The sequence below is a fragment of the Stegostoma tigrinum genome, chromosome 3, assembly GCF_030684315.1.
Source record: "Stegostoma tigrinum isolate sSteTig4 chromosome 3, sSteTig4.hap1, whole genome shotgun sequence".
Taxonomy (NCBI): Eukaryota; Metazoa; Chordata; class Chondrichthyes; order Orectolobiformes; family Stegostomatidae; genus Stegostoma; species Stegostoma tigrinum.
The window spans coordinates 136,320,057-136,345,967 of NC_081356.1; the positions used below are offsets into that span (position 1 = coordinate 136,320,057).

At 44.9% G+C, this 25,911-nt stretch overlaps 1 long non-coding RNA gene across 1 annotated transcript in view; it reads left to right on the forward strand.

The window, feature by feature from the left end:
• The window catches only part of LOC125450874 (uncharacterized), a 71,567-nt gene that overhangs the window by 28,302 nt on the left and 17,354 nt on the right, over positions 1–25,911 (forward strand). Inside the window, exon 3 of the long non-coding RNA XR_009445645.1 lies at positions 2,369–2,471. This is a non-coding gene — a long non-coding RNA (uncharacterized LOC125450874). The remainder of the gene's footprint in view (positions 1–2,368; positions 2,472–25,911) is intronic.

Consider the following 25,911-nt stretch of genomic DNA (forward strand, 5'->3'; position numbering starts at 1 on the left):
TACAGGAATTGGATGTGTCTGCGTGGGATGCTCTTCAGAGGGTTAGTGTGGACTCAGTGGGCTAAATGACACCTGGTTTCACATTATGGGGATTCAATTATTGAACAAAAAGTAGTATAAAAACTGTGTTTAACATTGAATGTCAGACACCTTGCTTTAAAAATGTGCAGTAATCATATCCATAATTTTAGATTTCAAAACATTCCTTTTCTCATTTCAGTCCACGATCAAAAGTACATAAAAATGATAAGCTACATTCTTTATAGGATTGCAGGAAGAGAGGGCTCTGAAAACAAGGACAGTGGCTGGCCCCTAGCAGACATGCCCCTGTCCTATGTCATGTCCATCATCCAGACACTGGTTGTCTTGATCAGGGAATGCCCTTCCTCTAGCTGACAAGTGGAGGAGGAATGGTCCAAGGTGTTCCGGAGGGAACAGCCCCTGCAGAATGCTGACAAGGGAGTGAAGGGGAGTAAAACCAGCTCTTGATAGAGAAACTCAGCGGTGTGGCAAAATTTGTGGAGAGAAAATAGAGTTAATGTTCCAATCCAGTGACCCTTGTTCAGAATACTTTGTGAGAAATTATAACCATGCTGACTGTGGGAGGGGAATATATGACTGGTGGTGGCATCCTGCTGGAGATGTTAGAATGCAGAGGCTGGTGAGGTAAAAAGAGAAGAGTTAGAGTCCCTGTTGCTGTTCTGGAAGTGAGGGAGTGAGGGTAGAAGTGTGAGAAAAGGCTTAGACGCAGCTGACAGCCTGTCTGTCACAGTGGCAGGGAATCCTAGGGTGAGAAAAAAGATGAAGATTTCTGACACCTCCATGTGAAAGGTGGCATCATCAGAACAAATGCAACAGAGATAAAGAAATTTGAAGACTGGAATGGAGTTCTTAGAGAAAGCAGCGTGCTGAGTATATATAGTTGATGTAACTATGGGAGTTGATGTTTTGTAATGGATATCTGTAGCCAGCCTATCCCTGATGGAAACAGTGATGTCAAGGAGGGGAAGGCAGGGGTCAGAGATTGATCAGGTGAAGGTGAGAGCAGGATGGAAGTTGGTAGCAAAATCAATAATTTTTTCCAATTCCAGGTGAGAGAATTTTTCCAATTCTCAGGCCACAGCTGGCCCTAATCATCAATGCATTTCACAACATAAATCTTTATTTATTCATTCCCGGGATGAGGGCGTTGCTGGCTAGACATCACTTATTACCTATCTGTAATTGCCCAGAGGGCAGTTAAGAGGCAAACACATTGCTCTGGGTCTGGTGTCACATGTGGACCAGACCAGGTAAGGATGACAGTTTCCTTCCCGAAAGGACAATAGTGAAGCAGATGGCTTTTTCCAATAATCGGCAATCAATTCAGGGTCATCATTAGACTCTGAATTCCAGATATTTATTGAAATCAAATTCCACCATCTGCCATGGTGGGATTCGAGCACCAGTCCCCAGAACATTATCTGGTCTCTGGATTAACAGCCCAGAGATAATATCATTAGGCCATTATCGCCACCCAATAAGCGAAGAACTAAAATGTAAAGACAAAATTGTCGTATTCCCAGCAGACCATCAGACTCCTGTCTTATTAGAGAGATGACTGTTAGTAATTTAACCTGAGAATTACCATGTCTCAGGTGAGGGATGAGGCTGAGAAGGTGGGGCCTTCATAGTGACCTCAGCAGTGCTGGAACTGAACTTCATTGCAAATCAGCCAACCAAACAACTGAGCTAACCAATCCCTACCAGTGTATCAGGGTAGTATGAGAGGGAACAATTACAACAAGCATAACAAATATTGCTAGCCTGCAATGTTGCAAAATTTAACTTCAATCTGAGGCAGTTGCAGCTTCACACCTGATTGGTGTTGTGCCTCAATCAAAGTAATGAGATAGCAGCTTTGGAAATACATCTTGCCTCCAACAGAACCTATTTGAGCAGGTTGTGAAATGCGAATGGCATGGATATAGTGGAAAATATGAGGCTTTTTTCCCCAGGGTTGAGGGGCCATTTACGAGGAGGATACAGGTCCAAGCTGTAAGGGTGGAAGTTTAAAAAAGATGTGCGAGGCAAGTTTTTCACACAAAGGGTGGTGAGTGCCTGGAATGTGTTGCCAGCGGACATAGAAAAGCAGACACAATAGCAGCTTTCAAGAAGCACCTGAACAAATATATGAATAAGAAGGGAATAGAGGGATCCAGATCCTGTAAGTGAAGACAGTTTGAGGACTGAAGGGCAAAATGTGGCAGTGCAGGCTTGGAGGGCTGAAGGGCCTGTTCCTGTGCTGTATTGTTCTTTGTGATCCCTACATTCAAAGAATGATGGATATAGTTTTTGAGCTCAAAGTTTCATCCCAATGTGTTTGCAGGAGCAGAAAGAACATATTGAGAAGCTGTTGTCAGAGATGAAAACAATGGAACAGGAGCACAAGGTGGAATGTGTGAAGATTCAGCAAGACATGAGCAGGAAATGTAAGTATCTGGAGTACAGTTACCAGAGGCAGAAAGGTCAGGATTTGCTACTTCTGTGGTCAACTGCCCAATTATTACAATTGATTTTAATGGGCAAATCAATCAAATGATTGAGCATCAATGATCTATGTTTTTCTGCCGCACCTGTGCATCTCATTTCTAAGTAGATTTAACTTTGCAGTGGCACTTGAAAAGGGGGAAACCTACCTTCTTAACAGTTGCAAACATCCTTAGGCAAAACAGCATTGCTGAGCCTAATAGAGGAAAACCCAGCCACATTATCGGTAAATTATCTTAACACTATAGGTGATAAATTTCTTAATGACTTTAGTATTAAGAATCATTAATAAACATGATTTAAAAAAAACCTTTTAAGACATTTTATGTTTTAAAAACAATCAGTGTTGAGCAGTTTTTTAAAGTATTGATACATGAATGGAGAAGCTTGATCACACAGAAATGAAGTATCGATGGAAAAAGAGATATCGAAGATTATCATGCAACATCAGGGCAGAGTAAAGAATACCACACTTCAAAAGGAAAACAGTATAAGCTAAATTATATGCAAAACAGAGTAGTGATGGTTGGTAAGTAGATTCTGATTGGCCAAGATGTTCTAGTGGAGAATGCACAAGGGAAGTATCACCCAACATATTTATTTAAATTCAAAAATGACAGTCAAAAGTAATTTCTCCAGCCTTTTCAATGAAACTAAAATTTGAGTGGCTCTGTTCTTGGCTACCAGACCAATCAGAGCCAATTTTTCTTCAGTTTCTCTCACTTAATTTTCTACACCATTCTGAGTGAAGAAATTGCTGCTTGTCCGCGTGCAAAATGGCCTAACTTTTTTTAAACTCAAGACTGATATATTTTACATTTGCCCACAATAACAGCACATATAACTGGGCTGAAATTTATTAACATTAGCAGAAACACACGCCAGTGAACACAGTCCTATCTGGAATTGCTGGATAAACTTAACAGGCCTGACAAAATCTGTAGAGAGAAAGCAGAATTAGCATTTCAGGTCCAGTGACCCTTTTTTAGAATTGATTGTAGCTCAGAAAAGATTGGTATATATGCTGAAGATGGGGTGTATGGTGGGGGAGGAAAGGAGAGTAAACAATAGGTAGAGATGAAGCCGAGATGGAGAGAATAACAGTTGGGCAGACAAATGAATGGGTAAATATCATTCTGGGGGAAATCAATAGCTGCTAATGAGAAGCATTAGTAACTGATTAGGGGACGTTTGTGACAGGAGCCTATGTGATGACAAGACCTGGTATGTGGTGGTTGGTTAAGGACATGGTAGAAGGTGCTTATGCCCTAAAATTATTGAACTCGATATTGAGTCCTGAGGGCTGCAGACTCACGTAGCAGAAAATGAAGGTCTGTTCTTCCAGCTCGCGCTGAGCTTCGCTGGAGCACTGCAGCAAGCCCAAGACAGAGATCTTAGCCAGGGAACACAGCAGTATGTTGAAGTGGCAGGCAACAGGAAGCTCAAGATCATTTTTAAGAACAGAATGTAGGTGTTCTGCGATGCGTCATTCTGTCTGTGTCTCACCAATGTAGAGGCAATCCCCATTGTGAACAGCGTACAGATTCCAGACTACATTCCAGACGAAACAGCGATTATATCTGCAGTTCATTCAATGTGTGTCTGGGACCTTGGAGACTGAGGAGGGTAGTGGTAAACAGGTAGATGCATGGGAAGGTGCAGTAGGGGTGTGGGGAGTTCCTGAAAATGGAGGAGGAGTGGACCAGGGTTTACTGGAGTGAACGGTCGCTGCAGATAGCTGACAAGGGAGGGGAACGGAATATATGTTTGGTAATGGCATCTGCTAGAGGTGGCAAAAAGGGCAGCTAATAATTTGTTGGATGTGTATGCTGGTGGGATGATAAGTGAAGAACAGAGGGACCCTATCGGTGTTGTGGAAGGGAAGAAAAAGGGGTGTGGGCCAAAATGCAGAGATGGGTCAGACGTAGCTGAAGGTTTTGTCAACCACGGTGGTGGGGAATCCTAGGTCGAGGAAGAAGGTGGGCATTTCTGAGGTCCCCCTATTGAAGCTGGCATCACCAACAAGGAATGTTTCACTTACCCTAGAAGGAGACAGGTATAACTGGGGCTGATGGGGGTTTCCATGGCCCCCCTTTGACCTGAAGAGAGTGAGAGGAGTTAGAGAAGTTGTTCAAAGTGAGATCGAGCTCATCCAAACAGAGGAGGGTGGTGGTGGTTGGGGATAGTTCAAACCCTTATTCCAGGAAAAAGCATAGACCTCTGAGACCATCCTGATTGGGAATGGACATGTGAAGGGATTGCATATTCAAGGTAAAGAGGAGGCAGCTGGACCCTGTGAACTGGAAATTCTGAAACTGACATAAAGCGTCAGAAGAATTCTGTATGTAAGGGGAAGGGACTAAACAAGGGGAGAAAAAAATCAAGCCAAGGTCGGAAAAGATGAGTTCAGTGGGGCAGGAGCAGGCAGGAACTATGGGTCTGCTCATGCAGTCCTGTTTGTGGATTTTGGGAAGGAAATGGAAATGGCCTGTGTGGGGTTAGGCGACTGTGAGCTTAGAGACAGTCAGGGCAAGATCACCATCTGAAATGATATTAGTGTCTGTTGTGAACACAGTCTTCTGGTATTCAATGGTAGGGTCATGGTCCCGGGGAGGTAGGAGGAGGTATTCGTGAGCTGGCACTTTGACCAATACGCCAAGGACCTACACACAGCCCCATCTGGAATGTAATTAAAAGCAAAGTCCAAATCCTGCAGTCACTTGTGAACTCACTGGTTTGTATGGCCTCTCCCCAGTCTGAATTCACTGGTATGCAGTAAATTGAGTTGAGCCCTTAAATCCAGTCCCATACTGAGAGGTATGAGGCTGATATTTCTGCTGTCTTGTTGTGCCATTAGCACAAACACAAAGCCTGGAAGTTTGTCATACTTGTCAGCAGGCCTTTGCTGAAGGGTTCGCAGTGCAAAAAGTCAAGGGTGACCTCTGACACCAGTCCAGGCCCACTCAGGATGGCCACTGTCACAATCCTCATTAGGGGTTGGGGTGGGGGGAATGATGGGCAATACACCATTTGACATGACTCTTCCTGCCTTATTGTTTTGTCTGCTCTGTTTTCTTCATGGAAGGGGTGAGGCAGAATTTGTGGAAGACGAAAGTGACTGGCACACTTATAGTTGGTTCATGTGAGAAAGTGTCAAATGAGCGAGCAGGCGGCGCAGAAAGAAGCCAGAGTAATGGTATAGCAGGTTGGGTAAAGCAAGCAGGGAAGATGTTGCAGACAGTAGCAAGAGCAGTGGAGCGTGAGCCTTGATGGCACTTGGATGCTGTAGCTATGATAGAGTGAATGTGAGGTGTGGCAGAGAGAATAGTGATGTTTATGCCAGCAGAGTGGGGAAGGACCTTGTTTGTACAGTGTTGAGTCTTTCAGATAGCTGAGACTGCTTTAACATGACTGGCAACCTTAGATTAGATGGCCTGGTCTGGTTTTATGGTCTCAACAGCTAGGCTTGAGGGAAGAGGTTGCCTGGCTAATAACCTCTAGGAAAGGTAATCTTCTGTCTTATTCTGACCTACAGTCTTATTCTGAATTGCAACCTACAGCAATGTGGTTGAATATCAATTGCTGTCTGAAATGTAAACCATTCAGTTGTATTAAACTGATACAAAATCAAAACAAAGGAATGAAACCTGATGTAGTTCCTGTCATCAATCAAGGCTTTAACAATTATGACAACAAAAACCCTTGTCCCTGGAAAGTCCCCTTTATTTTAAGTCATTCATTGGGAGTGTGTGTCACTGGCTAGGCCAGCATTTGTTGATAACCATAGGGAAAAGGTCCTGGGGTGGGGGGAGAGAATTGTTGTTGGTAGGGTTTTAGTTTGGGGAATGGCAGACTGATTGGAGGTACCTGTAACTAGTGATGTGCCACACGGATCACTGCTGGGGCCACTATTATTCTGTGTAAAAAAAAAATCCTGTGTCTCGCAGGAGATAGTGAGGACTGCAGATGCTGGAAGTCAAAGTCAATAAAATGTGGAGCTGGAAAAGCAAAGCAGGTCCAACAGCATCGGAGGAGCAGGAAAGTTGATGTTTCAGGTCTGGACCATTCATCAGGGCTGATGAAAGGCCTAGTCCTGAAACATCAACTTTCCTGCTCCTCAGATGCTGTCTGACCTGTTGTGTTCCTCCAGCTCCACACTTTATCAATCCTACCTCTCTCACATTTCCTTGAACATTGTTTTGTAGCTGTCTACAATCTTTTTCCATTTAAATAATATTCAGCTCCTCTATTCTTCCTGCCAGCAAGCATAATCTCATATTTGCCTTCATTATATTCCATTTGCCAAGTTTTTGCCCACTCACTTAGCCTTTCTATATCCCTCAGTGAGCCCTCCATTGTCTTCCCATCTATATTTGTGTTATCTGCAAACCTGGCTATAGTACACTCAATTTCCTCATCCAAGTCATTAATGTATGTTATAAATAAGAAGGACCCAAAATGTTAACTCTGCTTTCTCTCCACAGATGCTGCTGGACCTGCTGAGCTTTTCCAGCAATTTCTGCTTTGGTTTCTGACTTCTAGCATCCACAGTTCTTTGTGGATTGTTTTTTTTATTCTTCCTGGCCATGTTCAACAAGCATCTGGCACCCAGCACTGATAGTATCAAAGTCTCATACGGTTTGGAGAAAGCTTCTTTTGGAGTCTTCAACATTAACTCTGGAATACATGAAGCGTTATGGCAGCAACTCAAATATGGGCAAGGAAACCTCCTGCTGATTGCCATATACAACCTTCTCTCTTCATATCTCTACTGCTGATATAGGGCATGGATGCAGACTGTACTCAAAGTCTATCACAACAATTTGGATGTGAACATAGGAGGTGTAGTTAGTAAGTTTGCAGATGACACCAAAATTGGTAGCATAGTGGATGGTGAAGAAGGTTATTTGAGTGTTCAACGGGACTAGATCAGATGGGCTAATAGGCCGAGGAGTGGCAGATGGAGCTTAATTTAGATAAATGTGAGGTGCTGCATTTTGAAAAGGCAAATCAACTAAGTTCCTTGAAAGTGGGATCACAAGTCGACAAGATAGTGAAGAAGACATTTGATATGCTTGCCTCATTTGGTCAGTGCACTGAGTACAGGAGTTGGGAGGTCATGTTGCGGTTGTACAGCACATTGGTTAGGCCACTTTTGGAATACTGTCAGAGATAATGGGAACTGCAGATGCTGGAGAATTCCAAGATAATAAAATGTGAGGCTGGATGAACACAGCAGGCCAAGCAGCATCTCAGGAGCACAAAAGCTGACGTTTCGGGCCTAGACCCTTCATCAGAGAGGGGGATGGGGAGAGGGAACTGGAATAAATAGGGAGAGAGGGGGAGGCGGACCGAAGATGGAGAGAAAAGAAGATAGGTGGAGAGAGTATAGGTGGGGAGGTAGGGAGGGGATAGGTCAGTCCAGGGAAGACGGACAGGTCAAGGAGGTGGGATGAGGTTAGTAGGTAGATGGGGGTGCAGCTTGGGGTGGGAGGAAGGGATGGGTGAGAGGAAGAACAGGTTAGGGAGGCAGAGACAGGTTGGACTGGTTTTGGGATGCAGTGGGTTGGGGGGGAAGAGCTGGGCTGGTTGTGTGGTGCAGTGGGGGGAGGGGACGAACTGGGCTGCCTTAGGGATGCAGTAGGGGAAGGGGAGATTTTGAAACTGGTGAAGTCCACATTGATACCATATGGCTGCAGGGTTCCCAGGCGGAATATGAGTTGCTGTTCCTGCAACCTTCGGGTGGCATCATTGTGGCACTGCAGGAGGCCCATGATGGACATGTCATCTAGAGAATGGGAGGGGAAGTGGAAATGGTTTGCGACTGGGAGGTGCAGTTGTTTGTTGCGAACTGAGCGGAGGTGTTCTGCAAAGCGGTCTCCAAGCCTCCGCTTGGTTTCCCCAATGTAGAGGAAGCTGCACCGGGTACAGTGGATGCAGTATACCACATTGGCAGATGTGCAGGTGAACCTCTGCTTAATGCGGAATGTCATCTTGGGGCCTGGGATAGGGGTGAGGGAGGAGGTGTGGGGGCAAGTGTAGCATTTCCTGCGGTTGCAGGGGAAGGTGCCGGGTGTGGTGGGGTTGGAGGGCAGTGTGGAGCAAACAAGGGAGTCACGGAGAGAGTGGTCTCTCCGGAAAGCAGACAGGGGTGGGGATGGAAAAATGTCTTGGGTGGTGGGGTCGGATTGTAAATGGCGGAAGTGTCGGAGGATGATGCATTGTATCGGGAGGTTGGTCGGGTGGTGTGTGAGAACGAGGGGGATCATCTTTGGGCGATTGTGGGGGGGGGCGGGGTGTGAGGGATGTGTTGCGGGAAATACGGGAGACGTGGTCAAGGGCGTTCTCGATCACCGTGGGGGGAAAGTTGCGGTCCTTGAAGAACTTGGACATCTGGGATGTGCGGGAGTGGAATGTCTTATCGTGGGAGCAGATGCGGCAGAGGCGAAGGAATTGGGAATAGGGGATGGAATTTTTGCGGGATGTTGGGTGGGAGGAGGTGTATTCTAGGGAGCTGTGGGAGTCGGTGGGCTTGAAATGGACATCAGTTACAAGCTGGTTGCCTGAGATGGAGACTGAGAGGTCCAGGAAGGTGAGGGATGTGCTGGAGATGGCCCAGGTGAACTGAAGGTTGGGGTGGAAGGTGTTGGTGAAGTGGATGAACTGTTCGAGCTCCTCTGGGGAGCAAGAGGTGGCGCCGATACAGTCATCAATGTACCGGCGGAAGAGATGGGGTTTGGGGCCTGTGTAGGTGCGGAAGAGGGACTGTTCCACGTAACCTACAAAGAGGCAGGCATAGCTGGGGCCCATGCGGGTGCCCATGGCCACCCCCTTAGTCTGTAGGAAGTGGGAGGAGTCAAAAGAGAAGTTGTTGAGGGTGAGGACGAGTTCAGCTAGGTGGATGAGGGTGTCGGTGGAGGGGGACTGGTCGGGCCTGCGGGACAGGAAGAAGCGGAGGGACTTGAGGCCATCTGCATGCGGAATGCAGGTGTATAGGGACTGGACGTCCATGGTGAAGATGAGGTGTTGGGGGCCAGGGAATTGGAAGTGTTGGAGGAGGTGGAGGGCGTGGGTGGTGTCACGGACGTAGGTGGGGAGTTCCTGGACCAAAGGGGAGAAAATGGAGTCCAGATAGGTGGAGATGAGTTTGGTGGGGCAGGAGCAGGCTGCGACGATGGGTCGACCAGGGCAGGCAGGTTTGTGGATTTTGGGAAGGAGATAGAAACGGGCCGCGCGGGGTTGGGGAACAATGAGGTTGGAGGCTGTGGGTGGGAGGTCCCCTGAGGTGATGAGGTGGAATACTGTGTTCAATTCTGGTATCCCTGCTGTTGGAGGGATGTTATGAAACTTGAAAATGTTCAGGAGAGATTAGGCAGGATGTTGCCAGTATGGAAGATCTGAGTTATAAAGAAAGACTGGATAGGCTGGGACTTTTTTCACTGGAGCATGGGAGGTTGAGAGGTGACCTATTAGAAGTTATAAAAAATGAGAAGTATAAATAGAGTTAATGGCAGTTGTCTTTTTCCTAGCATCGGAGATTTCAAGATTTGGGGGCACATGTTTAGGTGAGAAGAGAAACATTTAAAAAAGACATAAGAGGCAAAATTTTTACACAAGCTGGCATAAATTTCCTGAGGATGTGATGCTTAAAAGACATTTGGATAAGTACATGAATAAAGTTTGGAGAGATATGGACAAGGAGGAGGTAGTGGGACTAGTTCAGTTTGGAATTATGTTTGGCATGGACTGGTTGGACCAAATGGTCTGTTTCCATGCTGTAGGACTCTGTGACTCTATTTACAAGGATGTTGCCAGAGATGGACGGTTTGAACTATTGGGAGAAGCTAAATATACTGGGGCTATTTTCCCTGGAGCATCAGAGGTTGTGGGTGACCTTATAGAGGTTTATAAAATCATGAGGGGCATGGACAGGGTGAATAACCAAGGCGTTTTCCTCAGGGTGGGGGAGTCCAGAACTAGAAGGCATAGCTTTAAGGCGAGAGAGGAAATAATGAAAAGGACCTAAAGGACACCTTTTTTACACAGAGGATGATATGTAAATGGAATGAGCTGCCAGAGGAAGTGGTGGAGGTGGGCACGATTACAATATTTAAAAGACATCCAGATGGACATATGAATAGGAAGGGTTTAGAGGGATAGGGGCCAAATGCTGGCAAATGGGACCAGACTAATTTAAGTTATCTAAGCTGAACACGTGGCTACGCAGCTGGTGTAGGAGGGAGGGCTTCAGATATGTTGATAATTGGGATGCCTTCTGGGGAAGGTGGGACCTGTACAAGAAGGACGGGTTGCATCTGAACTGGAAGGGGACCAATGTCCTGGGTGGAAGGTTTGCTCGAGTAGTTCGAGAGGGTTTAAACTAGTATGGCAGGGGGGTGGGAACCTGAGCTGTATACCAGAGGTGAGCGTTGATGCAGGTGAGGCAGTAGCAAGAGGTAGACCAGCTAGTGGGAAGGATTTTCCTGGGAAGGAACCAAGGGATCGGTTAAAGTGTGTTTGCTTTAATGCAAGGAGTATCAGGAATAAAAGTGATGAACTTAGAGCATGGATCAGTACCTGGTGCTATGATGTTGTGGCCATAACAGAGACATGGGTTTCTCATGGGCAGGAATGGTTGCTGGATGTTCCAGGGTTTAGAACATTTAAAAAGAATAGGGAGGGTGGAAAAAGAGGAGGGGGTGTAGCACTACTAATCAGAGAGGGTATCACAGCTACAGAAGCTTCCATTGTCGAGGAAGATCTGCCTACTGAGTCAGTGTGGGTGGAAATTGGGAACAGCAAGGGAGTAGTCACCTCGTTAGGGGTTTACTACAGGCCCCCCAATAGCAGCAGGGAGATTGAAGAAAGCATCGGTCGACAGATTTTGGAAAAGTGTGGACGTAGTAGGGTTGTTGTAATGGGTGACTTTAACTTTCCTAATATTGATTGGAACCTCCTTCGAGCAGAAGATTTGAATGGAGCTGTTTTTGTAAGGTGTGTTCAGGAGGGTTTCCTAAGGCAGTACGTTGACAGGCCAACGAGGGGAGAGGCCATTCTAGACTTGGTGCTTGGAAACGAGCCGGGGCAGGTATCAGATCTTGTGGTGGGAGAGCATTTTGGTGATAGTGACCATAACTGCCTCACATTCTACATAGCTATGGAGAAGGAGAGGATTAGGCAGAATGGGAGGATATTTAATTGGGGAAGAGGAAACTATGATGCGATTAGACATGAGTTAGGAAGCATGGACTGGGAGCAGTTGTTCCATGGTAAGGGAACTATAGACATGTGGAGACGGTTTAAGGAACAGTTGTTGGGAGTGATGAGTAAATATGTCCCTCTGAGACAGGCAAGAAGGGGTAAGATTAAGGAACCTTGGATGACGAGAGCGGTGGAGCTTCTAGTGAAAAGGAAGAAGGTAGCTTACATAAGGTGGAGGAAGCTAGGGTCTAGTTCAGCTAGAGAGGATTACATGCAGGCAAGGAAGGAGCTCAAAAATGGTCTGAGGAGAGCCAGGAGGGGGCACGAGAAAGGCTTGGCAGAAGGAATCCGGGAAAACACAAAGGCATTTTACACTTACGTGAGGAATAAGAGAATGGTCAAAGAAAGAGTAGGGCCGATCAGGGATAGCATAGGGGACTTGTTTGTGGAGCCTGAGGAGGTAGGGGAAGCCCTAAATGAGTTTTTTGCTTCTGTCTTTACGAAAGAAACGAACTTTGTAGTGAATGAAACCTTTGAAGAGCAGGTGTGCATGCTGGAATGGATAGAGATAGACGAAGCTGATGTGCTGAAAATTTTGTCAAACATTAAGATTGACAAGTCGCCAGGCCCGGACCAGATTTGTCCTCGGCTGCTTTGGGAAGCGAGAAATGCAATTGCTTCGCCACTTGCAAAGATCTTTGCATCCTCGCTCTCCACTGGAGTCATACCTGAGGACTGGAGAGAGGCAAATGTAATTCCTCTCTTCAAGAAAGGAAATAGGGAAATCCCCAGCAATTATAGACCAGTAAGTCTCACGTCTGTCGTCTGCAAGGTGTTAGAAAGGATTCTGAGGGATAAGATTTATGACCATCTGGAAGAGCATGGCTTGATCAAATACAGTCAACACGGCTTTGTGAGGGGTAGGTCATGCCTTACAAACCTTATCGAGTTTTTTGAGGATGTGACTAGAAAAGTTGATGAGGGTCGAGCTGTGGATGTGGTGTATATGGACTTCAGTAAGGCATTTGATAAGGTTCCCCATGGTAGGCTCATTCAGAAGGTCAGGAGGAATGGGATACAGGGGAACTTAGCTGCTTGGATACAGAATTGGCTGGCCAACAGAAGACAGCGAGTGGTAGTAGAAGGAAAATACTCTGCCTGGAAGTCAGTGGTGAGTGGAGTTCCACAGGGCTCTGTCCTTGGGCCTCTACTGTTTGTAATTTTTATTAATGACTTGGACGAGGGAATTGAAGGATGGTTCAACAAGTTTGCAGACGACACAAAGGTCGGAGGTGTCGTTGACAGTATAGAGGGCTGTTGTAGGCTGCAGTGGGACATTGACAGGATGCAGAGATGGGCTGAGAGGTGGCAGATGGAGTTCAACCTGGATAAATGCGAGGTGATGCATTTTGGAAGATCGAATTTGAAAGCTGAGTACAGGATTAAGGATAGGATTCTTGGCAGCGTGGAGGAACAGAGGGATCTTGGTGTGCAGATACATAGATCCCTTAAAATGGCCACCCAAGTGGACAGGGTTGTTAAGAAAGCATATGGTGTTTTGGCTTTCATTAACAGGGGGATTGAGTTTAAGAGTCGTGTGATCTTGTTGCAGCTCTATAAAACTTTGGTTAGACCGCACTTGGAATACTGCGTCCAGTTCTGGGCGCCCTATTATAGGAAAGATGTGGATGCTTTGGAGAGGGTTCAGAGGAGGTTTACCAGGATGCTGCCTGGACTGGAGGGCTTATCTTATGAAGAGAGTTTGACTGAGCTCGGTCTCTTTTCATTGGAGAAAAGGAGGAGGAGAGGGTACCTAATTGAGGTATACAAGATAATGAGAGGCATAGATAGAGTTGATAGCCAGAGACTATTTCCCAGGGCAGAAATGGCTAGCACGAGGGGTCATAGTTTTAAGCTGGTTGGTGGAAAGTATAGAGGGGATGTCAGAGGCAGGTTCTTTACGCAGAGAGTTGTGAGAGCATGGAATGCGTTGCCAGCAGCAGTTGTGGAAGCAAGGTCATTGGGGTCATTTAAGAGACTGCTGGACATGTATATGGTCACAGAAATTTGAGGGTGCATACATGAGGATCAATGGTCGGCACAACATTGTGGGCTGAAGGGCCTGTTCTGTGCTGTACTGTTCTATGTTCTATGTTCTAGTCAGCATGAAAGAGTTGGACCAAAGGACCTGGTTCCATGCTGTACAACTCTATGACCACAAGTGACTCAGTGCCACCACAATTGACCAAGCTGACTGAGCCCTAGACATAGCTGCTATGCCTGCAGCAGCTTAATGAGGGAAGGAACAAGGAGAAGCATACTTGACCTCATCTTCACCAATCTGCCTGTTGCAGTGCATCTGTGCATGACAATATCTGTAAGAGTGACCACCAGACAGTCTTTGAGAACACAAAGTCCCATGTTCGCTTTGATGAAAGCCTGGCACTGTGCTAAATCAGTTAGGCTTTGAACAGATCATGCATCTCTAGCTGCACATTAATGTGGGCTATCAGCAACACCAGAATGGTACTCAAATACAATCTGTGACCTCATGGACTGGTATATTTCCCCACTCTACCATTACCCCCCATCAAGCCAGAGGATCAGCCCTGGTTTAGTGAAGAGTGCAAGAGGGCATGCCAGGAGCAGCACCAAGCATACCATAAATAAAGTGTTAACGCGCTACAAATTGCGACTACTAGCCTACCAAACAGCATAAGTACCAAGTGATAGACAGGTCCAAGTGATGCCACAATCAACAAATCTAACCCTAGCTCCTGCCAAATCTATTGTGAATGATGATGGACAATTAAACAACTCACTGGAGGAGAAGGCTCAACAAATATCCCCATCCCCAATGATAAGCAGCTCACTACAGCAGTGCAAAAGATAAGGCTGAAGCATTTGTCAGAGGTTCCGAGCAGATGCTAAATTTCAAGAGATCCCAGCATCACTATTACCAGTATTCAGCCCATTCAATTCACTCCACGTGATATTAAGGAACAGCTGAAGGTGCGGTATACAGTAATGGTTATTGGCTCTGATAATATTCCAGCAATTGTACTTAAATGTTGTGCTCCAGAATTTGTCTTACCCATGGCCAAGCTGTTCCAGTACAGTGACAACAATGGCATCCAGCAATATGGAAAATTGCCCAGGTTTCTTCTGTACTTAAAATGCAGGATACATCCAATCTGACCAATTATTGCATCTCAAATCTATTCTCAATCATCAGTCATCAATCGAAGGTGTCATGAACAGTGGTATCAAGCAGCACTTAGCAATAAATCAATGACTAATTCTTAAACGATGTGACGGGGTGGATGCAGAAAGAATGTTTCCCCTGTTGGGAGTGGGGGGTTGTGGGGGCGTGGGTGGTTGTGGATTCTAGATACTCAATCTCAGAATAAGGGGAAAGCTGTTTTGCATCGTGATAAGGAGGAATTTCTTCACTTAGAATATTTGGAATTCTCTACCCCAAAGAGCTGTGGAAACTGACCAAAAACGTTGAGTAAGATAGTGGATAGCAAGAAGCTTTTTCACAGAGTGAGGGACTCAATTACTAGGGGTCATGAGTTCAAAGTGAGAGGAGGAAAGTTTAAGGGAGATATGCGTAGAAAGTTCTTTACACAGAGGGTGGTGGGTGCCTGGAACGCATTGCCAGTGGAGGTGGTAGATGCAGACACATTAGCGTCTTTTAAGGTACTCCTGAGATGCTGCTTGGCCTGCTGTGTTCATCCAGCTCCACACTTTGTTATCTTGGATTCTTCAGCATCTGCAGTTCCCATTATCACAGGAACATGGATGGGCAGGGAGCAAATGGACACAGACCCTTAGAAAGTAGATGACTGGTTAGACAGAGGATCTCGATCGGCGCAGGTTTGGAGGGCCGAAAAGCCTGTTCCTTTGCTGTAATTTTCTTTGTTCTAAGTTTGAAATATAGATCAGTAGATTTCTACTTATTAAAGACATTGAGAAATATGGCAATTATGTAGGAAAATAACATTGAAGTGGAAGATTAGCCATGATCTAGTTGAATGGCAGAAAAGAATCAATGGACAAATGACCTATTCCTGCTCCTATGTCCTTTGTTTCTATGTTCCTCACTTTAGAGTAGGAAAGTAGCATTGAGATAGATTATCAGCTGTGGTCCAGAATGGCTCAGGAGACTTGAGAGACTGATATACTTCCACTGCAATACTATTTAGTTCTTTGCGTTCTCACAAAAGAAATTATGAAACCTTTCCGGGCAACTTTTCTTGAGGTCGGTGCTTCTACGGTGGCTTCACTATTGATTGAAAATTATTGATAATTAAATTTGAAATCACTTTAGACTCTACTAAGGTTCAATGTTGATTCCATATTACAATTCTGAGTGTAATTGATCATTAATACAGTGTAGCAGTTAAGCAACAGTTTTCAAGGAACAGTTGAAAAATACATTTTTCCATTGATCTTGGTCTGAAATGTCTTCACCATTCTTCAAACCATTTACTCAACAATGTTTCCACACTTGTCAGATCTCCTTTTGATCCCTTCTGTGCTAAAACACTCTTTGTTTTACAGTTTTTATAGTTAATGAAACTAAAATAAAGATTAATCTAAACCTATAAATATTATTGGTTAGGTTATAATTTATTGAATTTTATATTACCTTTGCTAACTCTATTTTTGTGGTATCAATATTTGTCAGTTGAAATAAAGGAGACAGAGCTCAAGGAAATTATTGACAAAAAGGAAACTGAGATTCAACTCCTAAATAGGCAGTTATGTTCTCAGGAGAGGGAGAAACAAAATGAGATCATCAAATTGCAGATGGAGGTAAGGACAGTTATTGTGTAAAAAGGCAGTTTTCTTTAGAGGGTTAAACCAACCTTTGAAGAAGGTAAGGAGGTATCATGGGGCTCAGGCTTTCCTAATAGTTTGGTAAAATGAGTTGCTGAGCTTTAAAATTAGAAGATGTCTCAGCAATGTCATACACTAACACAATGCTGGATTCCATATGTATGCTGACAAAACCTAGCTTTACTTCACCACCACTACCTTTGACTTCACCACTGTCTTTGATTTTTCATTTCAATGGACATGCAGTACCGAAGGAGCAGAAATACCTTCCAACTCAGCACTTAAGATTGAAGCCATTGACCCCGTGCTGTAGCTACCAAATCTATTCCTCTCCCAGGCCGTTGTCTGAGACTTAAGGATACGCTTCACAACCTTCAGTTTGAATCGCTCCTATATCCCTTAATATAGTTAATGGCTGAGCCATATAATTTGAAGATAAAGGGGTTACCTTTGCTTTTTACATCTACCGTATTCATTTCTCCTAGACTCACAGCATTCACTTCTCCTACACTCACACTCCCAAGAAGAACTTGCTACTCTCCTGGAACTGTACCAACCCATCCTTGATGCCCATGCCATCTTTAAAAGACCACTGCTCACATGGATGGCCACTGGCATTCCAAAGTTGCCATGCTCAGTGATGGGCAGTCCTTCCAAAGATGTTGGTGAAGGGGAAAAAGGTGCTTCGTTTATCTGACAAGGACCCAGAAGTCCTAGTGGAGGAACTGGTCCGGGACGGGTTATCCTCTTCCCAGAAAACCAGCAGAGGAAAACAACCCCACAATGTGGTCCAAGGTAATCACCAGGCCATTGTCATGTCTATGGTTCAGAGGAACTGTAAAATCAGTAACCACAAACATTCACTTCCTCTACCACAGACCTTCAGATGTATGAATCCAGAAGACCATAAGACATAGGAGTGGAAGTAAGGCCATTCGGCCCATCAAGCCCACTCTACTATTTAAATCATGGCTGATGGGCATTTCAACACCACTTCCCTGCACTCTCCCCATAGCCCTTGATTCCTTCTGAGATCAAGAATTTGTCGATCTCTGCCTTGAAGGCATCCAACGTCCCAGCCTCCACTGCACTCTGCGGCAATGAATTCCACAAGCCCACCACTCTCTGGCTGAAGAAATGTCTCATTTCAGTTTTAAATTTACACCCTCTAATTGTAAGGCTGTGCCCACGGGTCCTAGTCTCCCTGCCTAATGGAAACAACTTCCCAGCATCCACCCCTTCTAAACCATACATTATCTTGTAAGATTCTATTAGATCTCCCCTCAACCTTCTAAACTCTAATGAGTACAATCCCAGGATCCTTAGCCGTTCATCATACGCTAAACCTATCATTCCAGGGATCATCCGTGTGAATCTCCGCTGGACACGTTCCAGGGCTAGTATGTCCTTACTGAGTTGTGGGGCCCAAAATTGGACACAGTATTCTAAATGGGGCCTAACTAGAGCCTTATAAAGCCTCAGAAGCGCATCGCTGCTTTTATATTCCAACCCTCTTGAGATAAACGACAACATTACATTCGCTTTCTTAATTACGGACTCTACCTGCAAGTTAACCTTTAGAGAATCCTGGACCAACACTCCCAGATCCCTTTGCACTTGTGATTTGTGAATTTTCTCACCATTTAGAAAATAGTCCATGCCTGTATTCTTTTTTCCAAAGTGCAAAACCTCACATTTACTCACATTGAATTTCATCAGCCATTTCCTGGACCACTCTCCTAAACTGTCTAAATCTTTCTGCAGCTTCCCCACCTTCTCAGTACTACCTGCCTGTCCACCTATCTTCGTATCATCGACAAACATCACCAGAATACCCCCAGTGCCTTCATCCAGATCATTAATATATAAGGTGAACAGCTGTGGCCCCAACACTGAATCCTGAAGGACACCCAACGACCACTTCCACCTAACAAATACATGGGAACACTAGAACCTTCAAGTTCCATGCTAAGCCACTCAGCATCCTGACTTAGAAATAGAGGTATATTTCTCTCAATTTAGTCATACTGAGGAGGCAGCTCATCACCATTTTTCTTGGGGGCAGCTTTGTTTTTTCTATTCATTTAAAGGATGTGGGCATCACTGGCTGGCCAGCATTTCTTGCCCATCCCCAGTTGCCCTTGATAAGGTAGTGGTGAGCTGCTTTCTTGAACTACTGCAATCCACCTGCTGTAGGTTGACCTACTATGCCCCCAGGGAGGGAATTCCAGGATTTTGAACCAGTGACAGTGAAGGAACAGACATATATTTCCAAGTCAGGATGGTGAGTGACTTGGAGGGGAACTTGCAGGGGGTTGTGCTCCCATGTATCTGATGCCCTTGTCCTTCTAGATGGAAGTGGTTGTGGGTTTGGAAGCTGCTGTCTGAAGATATTTGGTGAATTTTTGCAGTGCATCTTATAGATATTACATGCTGCTGCGACTGAGCGTCAGAGGTGGAGGGAGTGGATGCTTGTGGATGTGGTGCCAATCAAGTGTTTGCTTTGTCCTGGATGGTGTCGAGCTTCTTGAGTGTTGTTGGGGCTGCCCCCATCCAGGCAAGTGGGGAGTATTCCACCACACTCCTGACTTGTGCCTTGTAGTTGGTGCACAGGCTTTGGGGAGTCAGGAAATGAGTTACTTGCCGCAGTATTCCCAGCTTCTGGTCTGCTCTTGTACCCACTGTGTTTATGTGGTGCGTCCAGTTAAGTTTCTGGTCAATGATAATCCCTAGGATGTTGATAATCGGGAATCAGTGATGGTAACATCATTAAATTTCAAGGTGAAGTGGTTAGATTGTCTCTTATTGGTGATAGCCTGGCATTTGTGTGGCATGAATGTCACTTACCATATATCACCCTAAGCCTGCATATTGGCCAGATCTTGTTTCAGTTAAACACAGACTGCTTCAGTACTTGAAGAATCATGAATGGTGCTGAACATCGTGCAATCATTGGCAAACATCCCCACTTCTGACCTTATGATGGAGGGAAGGTCATTGATGAAGCAGCTGAAGCTGGTTGGGCCTTGGACACTACTGAGGAACTCCTGCAGAGATGCCCTGGAGCTGAGATGGTTGACCTCTAACAACCACGACCATTTTCCTATGTGCCCGGTATGACTCCAATCACTGGAGCATTTGCCCCCTGATACCCATTGATTCCAATTTTGCTCTGGCTCCTTGATGCCACCCTTTGATGTCAACAGCTGTCACTCTCACCTCACCTCTGGAATTCAGCTGCTTTGTCCATGTTTGAACCAAAGCTGTAATGAGGTCTGGAACTGAGTGGCCCTGATAGAACTCAAACTGGGCATCACTGAGCAGATTATTGCTGAGCAGATGCTGCTTGACAGCTCTGTGACTGACACCTTCCATCACTTAACTGACGGTCGAGAGGAGACTGATGGGGTGGTATCGGCCGGGTTGGACTTGTTCTGCTTTCTGTGTACACTATATAGTTGGGCAATTTTCCACATTGCCTGGTAGATACTTGTGTTATAATTGTACTGGAACAGCTAGACTAGGAGAGTGGCCAGTTCTGGAGAACACGTCTTGGTAGTATTGCTGGAAGGTTTTTGGGATGCGTAGCCTTTAGAGTATCCACCGTCTCCACCCATTTCTTGATATCACATGGAGTGCTCAATGGAGCAATCATTCTTTTTAAATCATTCACAGGATGCATTATTGCCAGGTAGCATTCATTGCCCATCCCTAATTGCTCAGAGGGCAGTTAAGAGTCAGCCACACTGCTGTGGGTCTGGAATCACATATAGGCCAGACCACATAAGGATGGCAGTATGCATACCTAAAGGTCATTAGTGAACCAGATGGTTTTTCCGACAACCAGCAATGGATTCATAGTCATCATTAGATTCTTATTTCCAAATTTTTTAAAAATTGAATTCAAATTTTACCATATGTCTTGGTAGGATTTAAACCCAGGTTCCCAGAACATTATCCTAGAACATTGGATGGCATGGTGGCTCAGCAGCTAGCACAGCTACCTCACAGCACCTGGGTCCTGGGTTCGACTCCACCCTCGGGTGACTGACTGTGTAGAGTTTGCATGTTCTCCCCATGACTGTGTGGGTTTCCTCTGGATGCTCCAGTTTCCTTCCACAGTCCAAAGATGTGCAGGCTAGGTGGCTTGGACATGCTAAATTAACTGTAGCATTCAGGGATATGTAGATTGGATGGGTTATAGGGAGATGGGTCTGGATGGATGCTCTGAGGTTGGTGTGGACTTGTTGGGCTGGAGGGCCTGTTTCCACACTGTAGAAATTCTGTGAGTTCTATTGTCTGGATCTCTAGATTAACATCCAGTGATGATACCACTAGGCCCTGTGCTTCTTTGCCTACCTCAGCATCCTGGGACAGAACCCATCAGGCAGTGGGGAACTGTCTGCTTTAATGTTTTTTCAAGAATCTAACACCTGCTCCTTCTTGGTATTGACATATCCTAGGAGTTTCAAACTTAATCATAAGTAACTCCAAAACTCACTACATTGAGTACCTGACTTGGAATATTTATACCAATTCTGACTGCTGTGTAAATGCTTCAAATATGTATCTTCTTGGCATTTCCAGGAATTTTCATTTTTAACTGCTTTGTCAATGCTGTTAGTATAGCCTTGATTACATCTAGTAAACCATTCAGGGAAACATCTTTTATCTTTTAAAAAAAGTTTCAAATGCTTCCAGTACCATAGTAGATTTATAATATGATAAACCTGGCACCTGTCATTTATTATTTGGGGAGGCAATAGCCTACTGGTATTATCGCTGGACTGATAATCCAGAGACCCAGATAACATTCTGGGGACCTAAGTTCAACCCCTGCCACGACAGATGGTGGAATTTGAATTTAATAAAAATATATCTGGAATTAAGAATCTAATGACGACTATGAGCCCATTGTTGATTGTCAAGAAAAACCCATCTGGTTCACTGTCCTTCAGGGAAGAAAGTGTGCCACCCTCACATGGTATGGCCAACATGTGACTCTAGACCCACAGTAATGTGGTTGACTCTAAAAAACTGTCCACTGGGTAATTAGGGATGGGTAATGAATGCTGCCTGGTTCAGCAATGCCCTCATCCCATGAATGAATGAATGAAATAATTATTAATACTCCACATCCAACCTCATGCTTTTTCATCCAGATATTCTACACTGAGCCTCCAAAATTTGTTACAATTCTGACGGGAATGGGCTGTCCATCAATCATGACTCCATCAGCCCCACCAACAATGCAAGCACCAAAAGCGCCAATTTGTGTTTCTTTGTTACCGTTGTCTAAAGCAAAAGAGACTTGTGGCAGACTTCTTTAATGAATTAACAGTAATCTTATTTATTGCAAACAAATATATTTTAGAGAAGTAACAAAACTTGTTACCAACTAAACTACTATGAGATTTAAACTATGGACTACTTAATTCACATACATCTCACAGACCGTGCAGGACACAGCTCTGCAGAAGTGATATGGAAAACATAGAACATAGAACATAACAGCACAGTACAGGCCCTTTGGCCCTCGATGTTGTGCTGACCTGTCATACCGATCTCAAGCCCATCTAACCTACACTATTCCATGTACGTCCATATGCTTATCCAATGACAACTTAACTGTGCCTAAAGTTGGCGAATCTACTACCGTTGCAGGCAAAGCGTTCCATTCCCTTACTACTCTCTGAGTAAAGAAACTACCTCTGACATCTGTCCTATATCTTTCACCCTTCAATTTAAAGCTATGCCCCCTCGTGTTCGCCGTCACCATCCTAGGAAAAAGGCTCTCCCTATCTACCCTATCTAACCCTCTGTTTATTTTATATGTTTCAATTAAGTCACCTCTCAACCTTCTTCTCTCTAATGAAAACAGCCTCAAGTCCCTCAGCCTTTCCTCGTAAGACCTTCCCTCCATACCAGGCAATATCCGAGTAAATCTCCTCTGCACCCATATCAAAGCTTCCACATCCTTCTTATAATGCAGTGACCAGAACTGTACACAATATTCCAAGTGCGGCCACACCAGAGTTTTGTACAGCTGTAGCATAACCTCTTGGTTCTGGAACTCGATCCCTCTATTAATAAAAGCTGAAACACTGTATGCCTTCTTAACAGCCCTGTCAACCTGGGTGGCAACTTTCAAGGATCTGTGTACATGGACACCGAGATCTCTCTGCTCATCTACACTACTAAGAATCTTACCATTAGCCCTGTACTTTGCCTTCTGGTTACTCGTACCAAAGTGCATCACCTCACACTTGTCTGCATTAAACTCCATTTGCCACCTCTCAGCCCAGCTCTGCAGCTTATCAATGTCTCTCTGCAACCTACAGCATCCTTCGTCACTATCCACAACTCCACCGACCTTAGTGTCGTCTGCAAATTTACTAACCCATCCTTCTACGCCCTCATCCAGGTCACTTATAAAAATGACAAACAGCAGTGGACCCAACACCGACCCTTGCGGTACACCACTAGTAACTGGTCTCCAGGATGAACATTTCCCATCAACTACCACCCTCTGTCTTCTTTCAGCAAGCCAATTTCCGATCCAAACTGCTATATCTCCCACAATTCCATTCCTCCGCATTTTGTACACTAGCCTATTGTGGGGAACCTTATCGAACGCCTTGCTGAAATCCATATACACCACATCAACCGGTTTACTCTCATCTACCTGTTTGGTCACCTTCTCAAAGAACTCAATAAGGTTTGTGAGGCACGATCTTCCCTTCACAAAACCGTGCTGACTATCCCTAATCAATTTATTAGAACATAGAACAGTACAGCACAGAACAGGCCCTTCAGCCCACAATGTTGTGCCGACCATTGATCCTCATGTATGCACCCTCAAATTTCTGTGACCATATACATGTCCAGCAGTCTCTTAAATGACCCCAATGACCTTGCTTCCACAACTGCTGCTGGCAACGCATTCCATGCTCTCACAACTCTCTGCGTAAAGAACCTGCCTCTGACATCCCCTCTATACTTTCCACCAACCAGCTTAAAACTATGACCCCTCGTGCTAGCCATTTCTGCCCTGGGAAATAGTCTCTGGCTATCAACTCTATCTATGCCTCTCATTATCTTGTATACCTCAATTAGGTCCCCTCTCCTCCTCCTTTTCTCCAATGAAAAGAGACCGAGCTCAGTCAACCTCTCTTCATAAGATAAGCCCTCCAGTCCAGGCAGCATCCTGGTAAACCTCCTCTGAACCCTCTCCAAAGCATCCACATCTTTCCTATAATAGGGCGCCCAGAACTGGACGCAGTATTCCAAGTGCGGTCTAACCAAAGTTTTATAGAGCTGCAACAAGATCTCACGACTCTTAAACTCAATCCCCCTGTTAATGAAAGCCAAAACACCATATGCTTTCTTAACAACCCTGTCCACTTGGGTGGCCATTTTAAGGGATCTATGTATCTGCACACCAAGATCCCTCTGTTCCTCCACGCTGCCAAGAATCCTATCCTTAATCCTGTACTCAGCTTTCAAATTCGACCTTCTAAAATGCATCACCTCGCATTTATCCAGGTTGAACTCCATCTGCCACCTCTCGGCCCATCTCTGCATCCTGTCAATGTCCCGCTGCAGCCTACAACAGCCCTCTACACTGTCAACGACACCTCCGACCTTTGTGTCGTCTGCAAACTTGCTGACCCATCCTTCAATTCCCTCGTCCAAGTCATTAATAAAAATTACAAACAGTAGAGGCCCAAGGACAGAGCCCTGTGGAACACCACTCACCACTGACTTCCAGGCAGAATATTTTCCTTCTACTACCACTCGCTGTCTTCTGTTGGCCAGCCAATTCTGTATCCAAGCAGCTAAGTTCCCCTGTATCCCATTCCTCCTGACCTTCTGAATGAGCCTACCATGGGGAACCTTATCAAATGCCTTACTGAAGTCCATATACACCACATCCACAGCTCGACCCTCATCAACCTTTCTAGTCACATCCTCAAAAAACTCGATAAGGTTTGTAAGGCATGACCTACCCCTCACAAAGCCGTGTTGACTGTATTTGATCAAGCCATGCTCTTCCAGATGGTCATAAATCTTATCCCTCAGAATCCTTTCTAACACCTTGCAGACGACAGACGTGAGACTTACCGGTCTATAATTGCCGGGGATTTCCCTATTTCCTTTCTTGAAGAGAGGAATTACATTTGCCTCTCTCCAGTCCTCAGGTACGACTCCAGTGGAGAGCGAGGATGCAAAGATCTTCACAAGTGGCAAAGTAATTGCATTTCTTGCTTCCCAAAGCAGCCGAGGACAAATCTGGTCCGGGCCTGGCGACTTGTCAATCTTAATGTTTGACAAAATTTTCAGCACATCAGCTTCCTCTATCTCTATCCATTCCAGCATGCACACCTGCTCTTCAAAGGTTTCATTCACTACAAAGTTCGTTTCTTTCGTAAAGACAGAAGCAAAAAACTCATTTAGGGCTTCCCCTACCTCCTCAGGCTCCACACACAAGTTCCCTATGTTATCCCTGATTGGCCCTACTCGTTCTTTGACCATTCTCTTATTCCTCACGTAAGTGTAAAATGCCTTTGTGTTTCCTTCTGCCAAGCCTTTCTTGTGCCCCCTCCTGGCTCTCCTCAGACCATTTTTGAGCTCCTTCCTTGCCTGCATGTAATCCTCTCTAGCTGAACTTGACCCTAGCTTCCTCCACCTTATGTAAGCTACCTTCTTCCTTTTCACTAGAAGCTCCACCGCTCTCGTCATCCAAGGTTCCTTTATCTTACCCCTTCTTGCCTGTCTCAGAGGGACATATTTATTTCTTTTCTAGATGATCATAAATTATAAATTATAAATCCTATCCCTTATAGCCTTTTCCAACACTTTACCAACAACGGAGGTAAGGCTCAGACAAAATGGGAATAACAACCAGCACCATTATGGATCTGAAAGGGTTAACGTCTCACAGTTCCCTCTTATTAACTGTCAATGAGTATGGAGTATGAAAGACCATTGGATTGGATGAAAATCAATTAGGTCCAGTCGTTGGATTGGGTTAACAATTCAACTTTCAACATTTATAAAGCAACCTATAAAGACATAGTAATTTATGGAACTTAATCTGATTTCCAATAACTTCTCTGAGCTATTTTCTACAGCTGGCTTTCTTTAATGACTTTCGTTTGCTCACTGAGAAATTTCCCTCCTGCTAGTTTTCTTCCAAATGCCAAAAGTCTCAGGTCTGTGACAAAAATTTTTAAAAAAGAGGTTGTTGCTAAGTGATGGCAGCATAGATCTTTGGATTTATCTTCAAGTTTGTTTGTCAAGATATTAAGACTATGAAAGTATCTTTTTAAATGT